At 40.1% G+C, this 15,980-nt stretch overlaps 1 long non-coding RNA gene across 1 annotated transcript in view; it reads right to left on the bottom strand.

The window, feature by feature from the left end:
* LOC148186252 (uncharacterized) overlaps positions 1-15,980 on the bottom strand; it is a 74,679-nt gene that overhangs the window by 1,132 nt on the left and 57,567 nt on the right. The window lies entirely within an intron of this gene.

The raw sequence follows: 15,980 nt of genomic DNA, 5'->3' as shown, positions 1-15,980 counted from the left end.
AAACCCATCAGTCTCCTTTAAATAAACTGCCACATAAACGAGTACAGAACTGCATATTTTCATATATAACTGGGTGATTTAAGGGTTAATTTGAACCAAACCAGAGCTGGTGATTGTTAGAAAAGTAGAGGGACGAACCTGTGAGTTTTGTTTATGTCGAATGAAGTGAGTTTTATCATGATAAAATGAAGCTGTTTCTGGTTAAAGATATAAATATAAATATATATATATATATATATATATATATATATATATAAATATAAATATATATATATATATATATATATATATATATATATATGTTGAATTTTTATTTTTCTTGAAAATTTACGAATTTGAAACAGAAAATATCCAAGTTTATGTTTAGTAAATGTACCACTTTAAGCCCGGAGATTGTCTTTTTTGTTCTTGTATTTATAAATTTCATTTTAGAGATTTTTTGCATTAATCGATCACTTTAATTTCAGAGATATAAAGTTTTTTTAAGAGCGTTAATTTACAAATATAATCTGTGAGAATATTTTTATTATTATAATTTTTTTTAGTAAGGGCCTTCTTCAGAATTTACGATAACGAGAATAAGACGGATGCAAAGTTACAGAGGCTATGACAGTGACCATTTCATAGTTGAGTTCAAATGGACGTTTGTGCCATATTTGAAGAAATTCAATGCAGATATAATATGGCGGAGAATGAGAGCGAATGGAAATGGCTGCAATTCGTTCTATCGACTACATCTCGTATTTCAATTGAGGAAAAGTTATATCGCGATTGATATCGTTATCGTTTTATCGTCCAGCCCTACCTCAAGGTGCTCTTGAGATATCATGTTCACAAAAATGAGACAGACAAAGTCACAATGACCTTTGACGTACGATCACCAAAATCTGATCAGTTCACTGTTGAGTCCACATGGACGTTTGTGCCAAATATGAAGACGTTCCCTCAAGGTGTTTTTGGGATATCGTGTAGCGTCTGTGGCCGTCACCAGCCCCGAGGCGTAAAAACGGTCATTCACATCAGCCACTTAGACACAAAAACGTAAAAATAGCGTCCATGTCGAAAGATGCTGAAATTACTCTTCAATCGTGCAGCAGTTTCTCCGCTCAGTTGTCTGTTCTGAAGTCGGCGCTCGGCGTGGACGTGACGCCGCAGAGATTCGGCCCGGCCTGCGAGTCCTGAACTCTGCTCCTCGCAGAGGACGCCGGGGCAGACGCAGGTTATTGAAATGAAATGGATCGACTCTAAATCTGCTTTCCTCCCTTTTTCCGCTGCTGCCGGCTGCTCTCACAGCGGCGAGGGAGAGGAGGCGAGGAAGAGGAGCACAGAGGGGAGAAGCCAAGTCCTCCCGAGGCATGATGGGATTAGTGGCGGGGGGCTATAGAGCGATTGCGGCGGCCGTGGATGGAGAGGTTCAGGTGTAGCGGCTCACCCCTGAAGTTAAAGAGATTATCAACAATGAAGATAATCTAAAGAAAAGTTGCTGCACTCCACAGACACCAGCGAAACTCTGCAAACAAATTCCCAGAAAAGGCTTTTTATTGTATAAGTGTTGTGCGGGCGGGCGGCGGTACAGGTGGCCGCCAGCTCACCCTGTGATCCGCTCGCCTCCACAAACTCAATAACACGCACGGCAGGGATGATAGGCTTTTATATTAAAAGCCATATATTCTGATTAATTCCTCGCTTTGTGAATTCCACGCTTTAAGAAGAAGAAGAAGAAGAAGAAGAAGAAGAAGAAGAAGACGGCGTCTCGGAGCAGAGAGGCAGACGGACAGACCTACAGTAAAGGATTTTTACGTTTACTTCATTTAACTGCTCTGATAAACATGCCATCAGAGGTGGAAGAGGTATTTAAATTCTTAATGTAGGTAAAAGTACCCATACTACACAGTGAAAATACTCTGTTACAGTCCTGCATTCTAAGGGACACTTAACTAAGGTAAGTATAAACACAAAAATGCACTTAAACTGTTAAAGTAAAAGAAGCCTCCAAATTATTCAATTTATTAAATAAGTTTTACAGTTCATTACTCTTAGTGTAGTACATCTGTTCTAATTTAAGTATCTTTAGGGTTTTCTCATAATATTTTTCATGTATTACTTATTTTCTCAAAATAATTTTGTTTATTTTCAAATTGTGAGAAAATTATTTACAAAAATTAAAATCTTGTTCTCAACATTTTATGACTTTGTTCTCAAACTCTCAAACTCTTTACTTTTTAGGGAATAAAACATTCAGATTGTTTTTCTTACTGGATAGCAGTCGCTGGAACAGCAGCGCGCTCGGCTCTCTGTTATAAAATACATTTTTTAAATCACTGTCCATGTTTTTCACACAGCGATGTTGAAACGTCGATGAAGATGAACAGACTCGATGGATCAAACATCATCAGCATGTTTCAAGAGTCTTATAATGACGCAGAAACAATTAGTGTACAGAAAGCTGTAAATGTGGTGGTACGGCCCTTTTAAATTCTCAAAAATAAAATGTAAAATTCTGATAAAGATGAATTAACATTCACAGCTCAGCTCCTAACCGCTCAGAATATATTTCACGCTGAAAAATCAGGAGCGCACTGATGTTTTGTGTCCACATAAAGTCTGCAGCTGCTTCTCTCGCCCTCACTTCTGCATATTTATTGGAACATTTTGGGACGATCGGCGATCAAAGTGGTTCATTTAACGGCGTTTATGTATCAGAGGAGAACTGTGTTTCTGGGTTATGAGGGATGCTGTGAAGGCGGCAACTTTGGAGCATCATGAAATGAGGGAACCATCTGTGATATTCCCCGTGCTGCAGAAAATAACTGTTAATGTCCGTATGTCTGCACACAGGCAGGTCCGCCCCGGTTCTCTCGCATCGGCCACCAACGCAAATACGAAATAACTTTAAACCTGATCTGTGTGTTCAGCTTCAGATGACCTCTGCTGTGTGTGTGTGTGTGTGTGTGTGTGTGTGTGTGTGTGTGTTTATTATGGACTCGGTTTAGACTCCGAGGAGACGTCTTTAAATGTCTTGTTTGTTTGACCAACAATCTAAAACAAAGAAATTCAGTTTACAATGTGAGAATGAAAATCACTCTAAGAACAGACTCATTAAGCCAAAAATATGAGATATTATCTCCTACATAGGAGAAAAAACAGGCTGTATGTAGGAGAAAATATCTCCTACAGGAAATAACTTCAGGTTTTGACCAACAATGATCGCAATTCTTTTTTCATTATCCCATAGATGAGAGATAATACCACATAAATAGGAGATAATATCTTTTATGTAGGAGACAACACCCCTTACCTTGTACAAAGGAGATAGCATGTGATATGTAGGAGAAAATACCCTTCATGATGGAGAAAGTATCTCCCACACAGGGATTAATATCTCCGGTGAAGGGGGTAATATCTCCTACGTAGGAGAAAACATTACAACATTAAAATCCAAACTACAGTGTTTGGATTTTTTTTTCAATAACATGTACGTACAAGATATTATTTCATAGGAAGGAAATTGGAGAGAAAATATCGTAGGGGAACTTAGCGTTATCTCCTACATAGGAGATAACGCTAAGTTTTGGCAAATAGCTTTTTTTTTCTTTTAAATATCTCACGTAAAAAAAAATATCTCCTATGCAGCAGATAAACATTTGTTTTTGCCAACAATGCTCGCAAAAAAAATATTTTTCACCTTTCCTCTCAGGTAAATTCAAAAGAAGCTGCTGATTGATTTTCTGTTGATCGACGAACGTGTTGATCAACTATTTACTTTGTGCATGTGTATATTCTGAAATTTGCACCGTGCTGTTAAGCTATTTACATTTCTTTTACATTGAGTACAGTTTTTTTTGCACCCTATTGATAATCTTTATCTTTATTTTCTTTTATTTGCTCTCTTTTCTAACTTGTTTTCAAACAGTTGAACAACAATTTACCTCTTTAATATATCGTTTTATCTTTTCTTTTCAGTTCCTGATTTAAAAACGAGTTGTTAAGAAAGTAATCGCCCAATCCGTATTAGTATTAAATTCGATTATTTTGTACTCATGGCAACACGTACACGCCATGTGGTTATTTACACCAATCAATCGGAAATTAAGGGAGAAAAAGGAATTTTCATCTGCAGAGTTACAATAAACGTTTGTTTGTCACATTTTATAATACTTTACTGTAACAACATGCAGGAACAGAATATTGAGTTTTTCATTGCAGATTTATAGATTAAATGACAGATTAATAGATGAAACTACAAAATGGCAAAAAATATCTGCATTTTCCTAGAGTCCAACATGTCTGCAAAATCTTCTAATAACCAAAATGCGAGAAGTATTTTAAAAACTTGAGTAAGTTTGTTCGAGTGTAAGTTGGCGTTACGTGATGCCGAGAGCTGCAGAGGCGGGCGGGCGAGGAGGGGGGAGGATTCAGCAGCAGACGGCTGTGAGAAAAACACACAAGCTCATACACCAGCGATTCAAATCAATTTCAAAGCAGAGCCGGAAGAAATTTCTGTACCAATGAGCCCCAAGGTTCCTCGTTTGGAGAAGAACAAGTACACACAAGCAGAAGAAGAAATAACCAGCGAGAGAGAGAGGAAAAAAAACTTCTCCGGATTCCAACTTGCAAATAAAAAAGCAAAGCAATCAATCATGTCGGAGAGCCCTCATTCCTGGCCGCTCCTTCCAGGCAGCCGCAGAATGAAATGGGACAAGACTAGAATATGCAAACTTATTCGCTCTTTGTGGACGGCTGAGAGGTGGAGGGGCGACGGAGGAGGGGGGCCGGAAAGATAAATGGGCATTCCTGAGGACGACACGGGGGCCTGTTAAAAGTTTACTGTCACAAACACTAATTAATCACCGCAGCAGCTGGCTATTAATCATATATTAATGAGATGGTCTCTTTACTTTGGCCCGTCCAGGGCTCCTCTTGGCCCCGTGGCCCCTGGAAGCCTCGCTGAGCAGAAAGCATCCAAGGACTCAATTAATCTTCCTGCACCTCGGCAGACAGACACCTTCGGCGGAGGCAGGCAAACAGCGAGGACATTTAAAGTGTCTCAGAGGGGATGTTTGGGGACAGTTAATCACCTGCGGGCGGCCCCATCATTTTATTTCAAATATCTTCGTCACACGTTTCATCTTTTCGCAGATGAAAAGGAGCTGGCAGATTTTTTTGGAGCGATGCATTTTTGACTGTTGGAGGTGCAACTCAGAAAAAAATTCAAATAAAAAGCTCCTGTTGTGGTCAACCTCGCTGCTCGCACTGCACTCTGGGTATCGATGGGGCTGAGGTAGAGTTATTTCAGCGGTGACAGCCGAAAAACACATCAGCCCTCATTTATTAACCATCAGGGACAGTTTGTCTCATTTTAGTCTCTTTCCTCCTTCCTGTTGTGATAACTGTGTGTGTGTTGATGCATGTGTCCTAAATGTAGTCCAGATTGTGTATTTGAGTGTAATCAGTGAATTTGCAGCTCAGCTCCTACAATAAGTCTAAAATACACTGTGGAAACTAAATAGTTACATTCAGACTGTTCAGGTCCAAAAATGCTCCATTGAAACCCATTCAAACTGACATTTTTGATCCCACAGCCATCAGAGCAGAAAAACAGGACTTGTATTATTTCTGGGTGTCATTCTGGGCTTTTGACTCTGAATTTGTCATTTTGACTATTTTCCACCTGATGAGGTCATTTTGACCATATTTGGCATATGGAGGAAATACATGCTATTTCCACTAGGTGACCTGTCACAGTCAATGTAGCTGCTGATCACTGACATATCCCAGACTGTCAGCAGCTACACTCACACACTGACATATCCCAGACTGTCAGCAGCTACACTCACACACTGACATATCCCAGACTGTCAGCAGCTACACTCACACACTGACATATCCCAGACTGTCAGCAGCTACACTCACACACTCATCATCATTCAGCTTTTGTGTTTTTTCATCTAAAAACATACTGACATCATGACAAAAAGTGGCATTTACACATTAAAAATTGTGAAAATTGCTGAATATTTGATATTTATGATGAGGACTGATGTTGGTAAAAAAGAAACTACAGCAGCTGAAAACAAACTCCAGTTTAACACTTTGCATCAGTCGGTTCATCGTCAGTCAAAGTGGACGTTTGTACCAACAGAAATTTTTGAGATACTGCGTTCATGGGAATGAGACGGGCAATGTCACAGTGACCTTGACTTCTGAACATTAAATCCTAATAAGTGAATACAAGTGGACGTTTGTGTCAAATTTGGAAAAATTACTTTGGGGTGGTCTTGAGATATTACATTTAAAATGAGAAAGATGAGGTCACGCTGACCTTTGACCACGAAACTTTAATCAGCCCAGTTGTAAATCCAAGTGGACGTTTGTGCCAAAAGTGAGGAAATTCCCTCAAGGTGTTCTTGACATATTGCATTCAAGAGAGTGAGGCGAATGCAAAGTCACACTGACCTTGACCTTTGAAGGCTAAAATTAGATCAGTACATTTTGAGTTTAAGAGAGCATTTGTGCCAAATTTAAAGAAACACCCTAAAGGTGTTCTTGAGATATTGTGTTCATGAGACGAGCGGGTGGACAACGTGAAAATATAACGTCTTCGGTCTCAGCTATTGCTGGTGCGGAGGCATGAAAAAGGTAATAAACTGCAGTACATTTTATTGCAATACTCAGCATGTATAAAATGTTTAAAATCACAGTTATACTGTATCGTGACGTAAGTATTGTGATAATATCGAATTGTGGGGCTGATTTCGACCCGTAATGGACTTTAGAGACGACGATATCCTCAGAAAACAAAAGTCACACTAAATCATCTAAACGTGTTTCATGTTTGTGTATTTAAATTTCACTGTTTTAGTTAGTTAGATCCTTATTTTGAATAAAATAGGAGAACAAAATAAAATATAAGCAAGAAAAACAACACCAGAATGCCCGTCGGACATATTCAGTAAACAAATGTGAGTACTTCATTTTGTTTTTTTAAATATTTCCGAAAAGGAGTTGGAGGAAGTGTATATCAGATTCTTCCCCCTTTTTCCAATTTTATATATAAAAAAAGTGAATTTTAGCCTGAATATAAACATGAATTTCTGTCCCAATACTCACTATACACACTTTGATTTAATTATCAAGAAAAAGGGAGAAGTTTTCACATAAATTGCATCAAACAATTCATTTTTTCTTCTTTTTTAAAACAACTGGCTCCATAAACTATAAAATCAGACTCTCTGTGAGACGTCGGCGGCCTGACGGTGAAGCTCAGTGTGTCTCCTGGAGGACACAATCAGCTGGAGGGAGTGGTCGCCGTGGTTTTTATGTCCCCTCGCGGACACGAATAACTGCCCGGGGCCATTTAGATATCAAACAGAAAATGACAGCAGTTTCCTGGACTTCAATCTGTCCTGTTGTCTGGCTGCGGTACTTATGATATTGGAGGATAAAATATGTATTTTGGATGTGACAGGCGGAGATTGCAGCGTGACGTGTTGCTGAGGGCGAAGCGGAGGAACGAGGCAGAGACACATTTATGATGTGGCTTCAATTATTTTCAACAGCGTGCTGCTAAAGCTGATTTTCCCCTCCGAGAATAAAGACGCCTAAACATGTCGTGATGTTACCAGCTTTTATACAGTTATACAGTTTTTATACTATATACAATTACTATATACTATATACAATTACTATTCGTGTTAGATTCCAACCCAAAAACATAATGCCTCACAAGTAAATAATAATATTAATAGTACTCATTTTTATTATTTTATGGTTACTTTTTCTACGATTTAAAGCACTTTTTCAGGTCATTTTCTTGTTTTGTTTTGGGGTTTTTTTTAGCTAATTACTTGCTAATTTTTGTGCCATTTCTTCTTTTGTTGATTATTGTTATTGCTGGATTATATAGTTATTTTACTTTATTTTTGGTAAATTAATTATTATTATTTATTTATATTGTTTTCTTTTCTTTCATTTCATTACATTTTAGGACTTTGGCTATCTCACTTGGACTAATACATTGGATCTGATAGGGTTTGGGACGATTAAGGGTTAATCGAGGGTCAGCTGGGTGGTTTATGGGTTTCGGTTTCGTTTGTAAACTATATGCATTTACAAGACAAAATTTTGAATTTGGAATATAACAAACTCCAACACAAAACTTTATTGAAATGCCTTAAATAAATATTAAATCAAAACTGAAGCGTTCAACATCATATACAAAAGGTTCACTGCAACTTTTTTAAAATAAACTAAAGTGAAAATTTAAATTAAAAATGACTGAACAGAAATATCTCCCTGAGGTTTGAAAAGTTCCTCTCACGCTGACACCTTCTTTGCTTGTATTGCAGTCCGCCTTTCCTGCTGCTGGTTTACTGTCGTACGCGCACTTTTATTCATTTTATCGGCGACTATTAAAATAACACACCGATACAGATCATCTACAAAATGCCAAATATCAGCCCCGATAAGCCACCAGGCCGATAATCTGTCCATCCCGAGTTACTTCCCTGGTAGCAACAAATGGGGATCTAATTACAAAAATATATAATAACTCACGGACTGTCTCACGTGTGTCGCTGTTTTAGTCGAGTTTTCGCTCGCAGCTACAGAGAACGAGCTACAGGCTGCAGCTCACCGAACGACCTCAGAGTCTAAACTTCCCAAAACTGTTCCCTTAACCTGCAAAACTTCACTCAGTCACCTGACCCGTGGCTGACAGCAGAGAGTGTGTGTGTGTGTGTGTGTGTGTGTGTGTGTGTGTGTGTGTGTGTGTGTGTGACCTGTGAGCTTCCTCTGCAGAAATGTTTATCACACGTTGGGCATTAATAAACTGGAGGAGTGCATTAAACAGTGCAGGTGTCAGTGCATGCTGATGGAGAGAGCTGCAGTATTGTCCCTGCTGTATGCAGATCAGCCGGGGGTCAACTACTGCACACACATACTAATGCACGCACACGCGCGCACACACACACACACGCACACACTCTGATACTGTATGAAACAGCAAAAACTGGCTGTGACATGGAGCAGCAGGCAGACTGTGTGTAGCTCGATAAATCATTGAGATATTTCTGTGTCTCACTAAAGGTCAAAGTTCAGCAGCTACACACCCTGAATAAACAAAATATGTTTTTTATAAAGTGTTACAAGTTTTCGTTTAAAAAGCTCTCTGTGAGTTACTTCGGCATTAATCTGACCGATGTTTGGCATTTTTCCGATTATCTGCATCTGCATTTTATTTTAATAATCGCCGATAAAATTAATTGATTGTAAAAAGTACAAGAAAGTGTCAGCATGGGAGGAACTTACACTTTTTCTTTATTTATTTTTTATTTAAATTTTCATTAATTTTATTTAAAAAAAAAAAGTTGCTGGAATGTGCTGTATATGATGTAAATGTAAAAAAAAAAAATTAACAATATCCACTTTAACATCAACTTCTTGAGTTTCTCCACAATAAAACCAATAGAAAATCAATAAAATGTTAATTCAAATTTAGTGTTGAGTGTTTAGTTTTTCATCCTGAGTGCAGCCTGTTCTCCGTCTCCAGTTTCATTTCTGTTTAACATCATTTTACACTGAACGTCTTTGTTTTTTTGGATTGTTGGTCACACGGAGAAAAGCCTTTGTTTCTGATTTCTAATTGAAAGATGAATGAAATAAATAACCGTGCTGCACGCAGAAGCTGCCGGCGGCTCTGTGGCCGTCGCCGCTCTCCTCCGCCGACGCCTCATTAACCCAACGGTACCAAATGAGGCGTGGCTTCACTCTACACCTGCGCGATCGGCAGCAGAATGAAGCAAATGGAGCGTGAAGTTAGAGAGCGCCGTCCGCACGACTTTAACACACAGGCTGACAGACTGTTGCTCTCAAAGTCTCGACTAATGGGCCCCGAAGGAGCTCAATGATTTCACGCCGCGCTCCTCAGATGACCACGAATTTCCCTTCACAGCTCCGAACCCGACACATCAATAACTCCCGTTACGTCGGTCCGGAGGAGTTTCCTCCGGAGAGGGACGCTGCCGTCCCGCTGACGCCGCCGCGAACGTGGAGCGGCTCGCACTTCGTTTGGAAATGAGGCCCACGGTTCGCCCGACGCCGCCGATTAATTAGTGCGGCTCAAAGTTTTTATGTTGCTTTAACCCTTTAACACCTGGATCAACATTAGTTTTAGACGCCTTTCACCATCACTGAAACCTCTGAAACCAAAAAATCGCTTTGATTTACGCTGAAAAACACGACGATGTATCGATAAAAAACACCGGTTCAGAGTCACGAAACCAAGATAGATAGAAAGATAGAAAGAGACACAACAACAGGACGCCGAAAAACGTTTTTAGGATTTTGGGACAATTCTACAATTTTAGCACATTTCTGGAATTTCTGGATGTTTCCAAGATTTTAAGATGTTTGTCGGATTTTTGGAAGTTTTAGTACTTCAGGACGTATAGGCTTTAAGGACGGTCTAGGACTTTTTAGGAAATTTTAGGACATTTCTAGTGTTTTAGGATATTTCCGAGATTTAAAGACGTTTCTAAGGCTTTTGGACTTTTCCCAGATTTGAGGACTTTTCTGGGAAGTTAGACTGTTTCTAGGATTTTCTGATGTTTGTAGGTTTAAAGGACATTTCTTGGATTTTTGGATATTTCTCAGATTTTAGGACATTTCTAAGATTTCCAAGATTTTATGAATGTTGTAAGATTTCGGGATGTTCAGGTCTGAAGGACGCTAGGATGTTTTTAGGATTTTAGGATGTTTCCAAGATTTTAAGATGTTTCTAGAATTTCAGGACATTTATAGAATTTCAGGATGTTTCTAGGATGTTCGGACATATTTGGGATGGATCTTATTTAGGACTTCTGTCGGGGGGTGAGGGATCCTCCAATCACTTTATTTTTATTTTTTTTTTTCTATCGGGGCCACATTTAGGTTGAGAGTCACCGCTGCAGTTTGCTGTCCATTTAAGCAGACCTCAGTCTTCAGGGACCAGATCAGAAATGCCCCCCCCCCACCCCCCGCTGTCTTTGAATGATCCTTGTTGATCCCCTTTTAAACGGAGACGTTACGGACGGACCGGAGGCCAATGGGAGACAAATGATCATAATGAAGCACTCAGGCAGCCATCGGAATAATCAGGGCATGTAAAACCGCACGCCAAAACCGAATCCCATTTCCATCAATGACCTCCAGACTGTGACACTTATCTGTAATAACGGCCCCCGAGCGGAGGGATGACATAATAAACATGCGACCCCGTGGCCGGGTTTGTCACGGAGACGTCCTTTAACTGCACACACGCTCTCTAATTGGTTTGCCTCCCTCGCGGCGAGAGCGGCCCTCCCTGTAATTACCCGCCAAAAGCAGGCGCGGGGCGAGCGGGGGCGCGCGGCGTGGAGGTCCGGGCTGACGGCCGCACTCGCTGTCCTGCACCACATTACCCGAGGATCACCTGGGGAGGGGGGGTGACACAGATACATCTCCCTCATGCGCCCCATGGGGGGAGCGTGATGGCTTAAAAGCAAGGTATCCACGGGAGACCCATTGACCTGAGGACAGGAGGGGGGGACAGTCCTCTGCTGTCAGAGGGTCTCTGCAGCCAGTCACCACTGCTTTAATCAAGGACACACTGCTGCAGGACGCCTCACACACACACACACACACACACACGTGCTCACACACACACCTGCTCACACACACACACACACACCTGCTCACACACACACCTGCTCACACACACACACACACACACCCCCTCACACACACACATACCTGCTCACCCACACACACACATACCTGCTCACCCACACACACACACACACACACACACACACACACACACACACACACACACACACACACACACACTCACTTCTTCACTCTCTGCATCACGCGCTTAAATTCATCACAAAAAAAATCCAAAAACAAAACTGTCCTGACTCCGGATGGATTTATGCAACATTTCCCACAGAAACTGATTTTAATAAAAACGAGTCGTCGCTTAAAAACGTGTTTTTCAAGCTTTTCGCCTGCCGGAGGATCTGAGAGGAGCAGAAAATATTGATTTTTTATTAAATCATGAACTAAAAATTGATCTTTTCAGTCTGACTTTTATGTTGACTCACTATCAAAATCCTAGTTTATACTTTTATATTTTCTTTAAGATCCATTTTTGCTTATTTCATATGGGTTTTTTTTGTTTTATTCAATCAAACTGTGAAGCACTTTGAATTTAATTTATTTGAAAGTTGATATTTTAATGAAGTTTGGTTGATTTTAGTTGGGTATAAAGAGTGTGGGGTTAATGGGTTACACTTATATTTTGGGTTTGTATTATATTTGTTATTCCCTCTTTTAAATAAAGATTAATATCTTCTTATGTTATATGTATTTACCTTATTTTATGTTTGTTTCTTATCTTACCTGTTTTATCTCATCAAGTTTTTATCGATATATTACTTTTTATGTCATATGTTTTATCTTATCATGTTTTTATAGGTGTTATACTTTCTTTTTTTATCATCTTGTCTTGTTATATATGTTAAATATTTTTATCTTATATGTTTTTATATATGTAATATTAATAATGTATTTGTAATGTCTTCTTCAAATCTTATCTTTCATGTTTTATTCTCATCTTTTATCCATCATGTTTTTATATTTGTACTGCCGTCTTCCCTCATATGTTTTTTGGTTTGAAGTACTCTGAGTCTGAGTCTGAAATCTGCTCCATAAATAAACTAAATAAACTCAAACAGACCTCAGACCAGAACACACTTGGTCACGTGATCAAAAACACTCATGTCAAGTACAAGTACGGTAAAACTGTACAGCGGTAAATGTACTGTTGTTGGTTATTGGAAATGTTACTGTCTAAAGTTTCGGGGACGACGGCCGCAGCCAGAGAGGATGATGGGAACTGTGCGTGTGTGTGTTTGTGGACGTCTCAGAAGAAAGCGGAGTGTGTGTGGTAACGTTAACATTAATGTTATGATTGGTTGGGTAGAGGCCCTTTGATGACACGCTTAATGAGAGGTCTGAGGGAGCAGCTCAGCGGGGCGAGGGGGAGACCTCCCACATCAAACACAGACCCCGACTCCCCTCTGACTCCCCCCTCTGACTCCCCGACTCCCCTCTGACTCCTCCGACTCCCCTCTGACTCCCCTACAACTCCCCTCTGACTCCCCGACTCCCCTCTGACTCCTCCTCTGACTCCCCCGACTCCCCTCTGACTCCCCTCTGACTCCCCCTCTGACTCCCCCTCCAACGTCCCCGTCTCTCCCTGAAGACTCCCCTCTTTCTCTCTCTCTGTGTCATCTTGCACATTAACTCTTAAATTTCTTTCAATTTAACAAGAAATTGCACAAAAATTAGCAAGAAATGAATGTTAATTAGTTACTCAAAAATATCACCTCAAAATAAGCAAAAAATAATTTTTAAACAGTGACTAGAAAAAGACCTTAAAAAAGGTGTAGAAAAATACATTAAAACATATTTTTTGTATGTGTTTAACATTATTTTAAATATATAATTGTAATTATAAAAATATTTTTCTTATTTTTTTTCTGTTGTATTTTGTTTTGGTTTGTTTTGGGGTTTTACTGCAATTTTCCATTTTTTATTTTATTTTATTTTATTTATTTGCAAATGTTTGCACATCCCTTGCCAAGTTGCCGGTTGCCTTTTTACCGTGTTTTAAAAAGAGGACATCACAAACAACTGATGTCCAGGTTACAAAGGGTTAACTGAGGATTGTGTTTCGGTTGCAACACGAAGCTGCTTCAATATTCAACAAATAGAAGACAGAAGGTTAAAAGCCTGTGGACAAATAAATAAATCATTTATTAAAACTGTGTGATTTTTTTGTTCTTCTGTTCATTGTTTCTTTTAGTAATAATAATATCTGAGCAGCTGCTTGTAAGTGAAAGCAAACTTTTAGCCCCAATGCAATTAACTACTAAGTTTTACCATCACTGCATCTGATGTTCAGCTGCTCCGTCTGTGTCCAGAGTACGCTCTGCGCTCCGAGAGTGTGGTGCAATCAAAAATTGAACGGCATCTGTATTTCAGCAGGACGATGCAGCTTTAAAAAGCCACCAAACCTCAAAGTTTCTCACCAACACGTTGTGGCGATTCATTACAGTGTTAAACCCGTGAATCTTAGTATTTCTGACTGACAAATCTCAACATTTTAGCCACCAAACCTGGCTGCTCCTCACCAACAAATCACATCGTTTTGGCCAGCACACCCGTTAATTTCACTGACATCTTCGTGTTTGTGCCACCAAACCCGGATGTTCTCTCACCGACAAATATCAGCATCTGAGCCACCGAACTGGGTGATTTTTATCGACACATTACAAAGTTATAGCCACCAAACCCGAGTGTGTCTCACAGACACACTGCAGCGTTTCCCAGCACGTTTGAACCGACAGATCAGGCCGCTTCGAGCCATGACTCTGGATGTTTCTCACCAAAACACTGCAACATTTCAGCCAGCGAACACGAGCGTTCTTGGTTCTCTGCCCAAAAATAATCTTTTCTAAACCATAACCGAGTGTTTTTACTGCTTAAAAGTAACCGCGTTAACCACTGATGAGAAATAAAGTTTCCAGATATGTGCGACCAAATGACGTGCTAATGTAACATCTTGCCGAGACGTGCACTGACAACAATTCGGTGGCATGAAATGGAAAAAAATACATGAGTGAAGTACAAGTACTTCAGAGTTATACTTGATAAAGTATTAGTTACATTCCATCGCTCTCCGTGTGTCAAACACGATGATTGATGATCATACGAGTCAAATAAACCCTCAGTGTTTTTACACAAGTACAAACAGCTATTCCTCTGTGTGTGTGTGTGTGTGTGTGTGTGTGTGTGTGTGTCCCGCTCTCACAAGTTTACTCAGCTTGGGAATTACATGTTACAGATGGCGGCGGGCGAGGGGAGCGGGCCCTGATGTCACAGGGGAAAATATTATTGCAGCGCTGACCTCCGTTTGAAAGAGAGCGCGTCGTGTCGCCCCGCCTCGCAGGACCGCGACTTCACGCTCGCATTAACGGGAGAATACGGGAGACGACGACGGACAGGAAGCGCAGAGACACCTGAGGGACAGAAGGTCTGTCCTCAGGTCAAAGACATGAAGTGTCTATTTGAGGAGACGGCGGCGTGTTTTCTCAGAGAGCAGAAATCCCGGCGGTATTTTCCTTCGACCACGCTCCTCCGCTCCACAAATGAACATCAAAGTGTGTCTGCGGAGGGAAACGCTCGGGAAGTATATTTTAAAACTCAGTGTGACTTCACTCTCCTGCCATCAGCCGGGAGGAGGACGACCCCTCCAGGGCTCAGACGCATCTTATCAAGACTTTTCCAGGACTCTTCCAGGACTCTGAGGCAAAAATACACATTACATACCATTTCATTTTCATCACTTTTTACCAGCTTTTTAAAAATATAATTATTTAAAAAAAATAAATAAATTCAGAGCAGGATTAGAGCTGAATATTTATATAGAGCATAAGGATTTATGAAAAAAATCAATGCAATTTTTAAAGAAAAATATTTGTGTATATTTGTTGTTTTAGTGGTTTTTAAAGCCAGAGACTGTAAAAACAGAGATTATCACTGGATTTACACATTTCCTACGGTCCTTGAGCACATCATGCACTATTATAGAGGTCTGTGAAACAAAATTCCATGACTTTTCCAAAACTTTCAGGATCTATTCAGTTTTCCAAAACTTCTCCAGGCCTGGAAGATGCTATTTGCAAATTCTATGACTTTTCCAGCTCTTTCATGCCCGTACGAACCCTTTATCTTAGCAGAAAAAACTGCTCTGAGGTTTAATCTGAGCCGATGTTATCTCCACACGTCGGAGCAGAAACACATGACGCACATTTAATGCAAAGGTTCCTCCGCACGTTCATTACCTCGCTTTAACCATCACGACCTCTTTAGGACCCGAGCTGGGAAAACTCCGC

This window comes from Plectropomus leopardus, chromosome 20 (assembly GCF_026936395.1).
Source record: "Plectropomus leopardus strain MGB_pleo_1.0 chromosome 20, ASM2693639v1, whole genome shotgun sequence".
Taxonomy (NCBI): Eukaryota; Metazoa; Chordata; class Actinopteri; order Perciformes; family Serranidae; genus Plectropomus; species Plectropomus leopardus.
Note: the sequence above shows the minus strand (reverse complement) of the source record. Positions and strands in the feature narration are given on the sequence as shown.